A 5,000-nucleotide genomic window follows, 5' to 3' on the forward strand; every position below is an offset into this window, starting at 1 on the left:
GTTAATATTTGCGAGGCATTCCTGACAGAATGACAATGTCTCTGTTTGCTTGACTATAAGTAATGAGGTAAACTCGCCTCACATCTCGTGCGCTCAAACTCTCACTTGTACTGCAACAGCCATCATGCTCATCACAGACGCTAGATGCTTCAGCCTCTCTATTGATAAACTCCATCATAAACGTAGTACGACGTATCTGTGCAATAAACGCCGCCCCTCTTTTGGGAATAGTAACAACCTACAACCACCTTTTACTATAGCGCATGTTATTTGTTTTCAATTAACCCAGAGATCTTTGTTTACCATGTGAAAAACTGTTCAGGTATCACACAATCGCTACTTCAACCCAAACGTGACCGCTGATATCTTTATCGTTTTGTCTATGAAATGTTAATGTTACACTCTTTAAGAAAATAAGGGAACACTTATTTCGTGTAATGATTTCTTCTTCAGATTAAAATCGTTCATTACTCCCAGCATTTAATGTCGCTCTGATACGTGTACGCACACAAGTATGATACGATTTCCCGCCAATACAGCTACCGAGTACTCACATACCAAGAATTCCTCTTTTACACAGTCCCAGACATAATTGTTGGGACACTTATGCCTCTTCCTTCCCTCTTAATGTTGCTATGAAAGATTCGGTGACTCAACTGCGATAAAAAACATTGAGAGGGGCAGGGGACGCACGAGAAGGGAATAGAGGACGTTCGCATGAAGTGTCCCAACTAATTATGTCTGAGACTGTAGTTAAATGGAGCGTGTAATGTCTTCACCGGGAATGGGAATCGTATGACTTGCAAAAGGCATGAAATTTGTTTTGTTGTTTTTGGTATTTTTTTGGAAAACGGTAAAAGTAACAAGTGATGTTAGAACGGTTAGATGACTGAAAGATTTAGTACTGTCATTGAACTATCCCTGTATTGAAAATATGCTATCGTTTTCATTTGGTCTTGTGTACTCAAGGTTCTGCAAGAAATATTGCTTACTGCTTGAAATTCCGAAACATACACGATTTACATTTTGTCAGTGTCATTGCTGTGGGTTGGCTGGCGTTTCTCTAGGATGTCCATGCCTTGGGTCATCATTTCTCTCATGATGGCGATGCCTTTGAATATGCAAACGATTTCTGCTCTCTTTGCGTGAGCTGTAACTTCTTGAATCCTTCTTGCGTTCTGTGGATCTGTGCTGTCGTCCTCCGTCTGTGTGTTCAGAATGTCTTGTCTGTTTGCGTGATAATGGTTGTCGTGAAGTGGACCATGAAGATGATGACTATGAAGATGATGGTAGGCGAGGTTTTCCATTGTTGTGAGTGGAAGGTGTTGTAATGGTGGGTGGAAGGTCGATGATATAAAGTATGACATGGTAAACGTAATTAAAATAAAACCTATAATTACCTGGCAAGTCACATATCTCTCGACCATTGTATAGTTCCCGGTAAATATCCGTCCTCTTTGAAAACGGAGCGTGTAATCTCTCCACTGGGAATGGGAATGAGATGACCGAAAAACAAGCAAACTCAGAACTTGTGCTGTATTTATTTAGACAGTCAATTTGTTGGCTGTGCGGACCAAGCGATCGCACGGCAAGAAGGCGGAAGTTTGAATTACTAAGGGAAACTTTAAAATGTATTTTGATTTGCGAAGTCAAGCTGTTAGAATCAGCTATGAAGCATACACGCCAATATTCAAGAAACGAAATTTTAATACATTTACATGTCGTATTTTTGACATTTGCTGTGTGTAAATGCATGCTATTTTGAATTCTGGTCCTGCGATTGTTTTTGCGTTTTTAATAACGCAATTGGTGAAAAATAATACCCTCCCAGTAATACAGTATAGACTGACTTAGTTTTTTGCCGATTTTAGGCTGAAAATATTCTTGTATTATTCTTAAATTATAGCTCATGACATTTCCGTTTTAGAATTTATTGTTTGGTATTTATTGTTTGGTATCTTGATCTGTATCGCGTTACACGTTCTCCATCTCATCGCTGTAGTTTGTTCGTTTTGTTGGCTAGTTTCGCCGTTCAGGGAAAAGAATAATTTTATACGGTTAAGTTAAAAAACAAAATTGTACATGTATTGTATTTACTGATGTTTCTACACATAAAATTATATCTATCCTTTTCAAAATCTCAGCCTCGGCTTTATTCTTAAAATATTCTTAAAATTCCTGGTTCCTGGGTGTTCTTAAACTCGCGAAAGTAACAAATTTAAAACACGTCTTCCTCTGGTTAAACAGAAAAATTGAGCATATTGCGTCGTTTTTCGATGGTGAAATTGTATGCTGCGTAGAATTAAGTGTTCAAAAATAATTACAGCTCGGCGAATGTTTCAAACCGCCACTCGGTTCATTTATCGATTCCGGAAAGATATTTCCTTTTTGGCGGGCGGACTAACTTTCTATGAACCAAAACATTGATTAATCCTGTAATAAGCCGTTAAAGCAAAATTATTTCGGTCTTATTCTCAGATCAGATCAAATGGGCGGTTTAAAAAGGTAAACATTGGTATTATTCTAAAATAGATCGGCGACGCGCTCATTCACCGGCGGTGAGCGGTGAAAGGAAAATGAAATGGAATATCATCGTGGTATATCATTATTTTTACTCGTAATTTATAACATATTCGCCTTAGCAGCTGTGATTTATCACCCGACTCGCAGCCTTTTCATTTTAGGAATGATTTCACCCAGTGAAACGGTCCTCGAAATGAGACAAACGCAAACATGCGGTGTGCATCCAAACACGCGGTGATATTCAGACGATGACCACAGCAAAACAGGTCAAGTCAATTTTTGACTATTCAAATAAAGTGGACACTTGTTGCGAAAATGTTGAAATGCAAAACTGAATAAATTCTTCGGAAACCAGTAGTGCTTTTAGACATGCAACATTGTTCTTCGTGAAAAAGCCGCTACAAATTCATGTACAACTTTAATACTCTGCCCTCTTTCACACGAAACTCTGGGTGTAAAATTTTACACGCAATATGAAGAATCTGGGTGTAATTTTTTTACTCACAACTTCGTGTATTTTTTTACTCGCGCGTAACGCGCGCGTAATTTGCGTGTAAAATGCGCGCAATATGGCGGACTTACAGGCATGATACGCGCGTGTAATGCTGCTATTCCTGCGGCCAGTACTGTATCCCTGTATTGAAAATATGCTATCGTTTTCATTTGGTCTTGTTTACTCAAGATTCTGCAAGAAAGATTGCTTACTGCTTGAAATTCAGAAACATACACGTAACAAATACAATGGTAAAATGCTAGCTTGTTGGAAATAGAAGTTTTCTAATAAGTTGACTTTGTTAATATTTGCGAGGCGTTCCCAACAGAATAAAAAATTCTTACAGAGACAGGTCAAGCTTTTTATTTGTGAATATGAAGGTTGGTTATAGGTGCTTTGAAACCAAAAGTACTGTTTTGTGCATTTAATATATTTTTTGACTCTTCGTCTGGGTTGTGTGCACTCTCTTTTGAGGTGGCCAACCGGCCCACAGTTAAACACCTCTTTGGTCTTCTTGCCTGATTTACATTTTGTCAGTGTCATTCCTGTGGTTTGGCTGGCGTTTCTCTAGGATGTCCATGCCTTGGGTCATCATTTCTCTAATGATGGCGATGCCTTTGAATGTGCAAACGATTTCTGCTCTCTTTGCGTGAGCTGTAACTTTTTCAATCTGTCTTGCGTTCTGTCGATCTATGCTGTCGTCGTCCGTCTGTGTGTTCAGAGTTTCTTGTCCGTTTGCGTGATAATGGTTGTCGTGAAGTGGACCATGAAGATGATAGTGGGCGAGCTTTTCCTTTGTTGCGAGTGGAAGGTGTTGTAATGGTGGGTGGAAGGTCGATGATATGAAGTATGACATAGGAAACGTAATTAAAATGAAACCTTTAATTACCTGGCAAGTCACGTATCTCTTGACCATTGTATAGTTCCCGGTAAATATCCGTCCTCTTTGAAAACGGAGTGTGTAATCTCTCCACCGGGAATGGGAATGAGATGACTTGGAAAAGGGATGAAATTTGTTTTGTTGTGTTTTGGTATTTTTTCGAAAAGAGTGAATTCAAAGTAACAAGTGATGTTACAACGGTTACATGACTGAAAGATTTAGTACTGTCATTGAACTATCCCTGTATTGAAAATATGCTATCGTTTTCATTTGGTCTTGTTTACTCAAGGTCCTGCAAGAAATATTGCTTACAGTGAGTGCTTGAAATTCAGAAACATACACGTAACAAGTACCATGGTGAAATGGTGGCTTGTTGCAAATAGAAGTTTTCTAATAAGTTGACTTTGTTAATATTCTCGAGGCGTTCCCGAGAGAATAAATTCTTACAGGGACAGGTGAAGCTTTTTATTTGTGAATAGGAACAAAAATCCGATGTCTTGCAATCATTTTGACACAGATGTATCCTTTGTTTGGCAAGTAAACACGCAAGTCAACTTAACTCATAAACACTCTTATTCTTCGGCCATTTCAACTTGAGTAAAAGTAACAAACAAACTTCGGGTATAAGCATAACGAGATAACGCATGTTGTAAAAGTTTTTATGAACTTGACGTTTCGTATGCTCCAACATACATCTTCAGAAGTAACGGTTACCTAAAGTACAATTGAATTTAAGCATGAAGACTAATACCAAATAAGGAAAGTAAGGACAATGAAAATAAACAGACCTAGTTAAATGGAGCATGTAATGTCTCCACCGGGAATGGGAATTGTATGACTTGCAAAAGACAAACAGTAAAAGTAACTAGTAATGTTAGAACAGTTAGATGACTGAAAGATTTAGTACTGTCATTGAACTATCCCTGTATTGAAAATATGCTATTGTTTTCATGTGGTCTTGTTTACTCAAGATTCTGCAAGAAAGATTGCTTACTGCTTGAAATTCAGAAACATACACGTAACAAATACAATGGTGAAATGCTAGCGTGTTGGAAATAGAAGTTTTCCAATAAGCTGACTTTGTTAAAGTTCTCGAGGCATTCC

Source organism: Montipora capricornis, chromosome 2, assembly GCF_036669925.1.
Source record: "Montipora capricornis isolate CH-2021 chromosome 2, ASM3666992v2, whole genome shotgun sequence".
In the NCBI taxonomy this organism is placed as follows: domain Eukaryota; kingdom Metazoa; phylum Cnidaria; class Anthozoa; order Scleractinia; family Acroporidae; genus Montipora; species Montipora capricornis.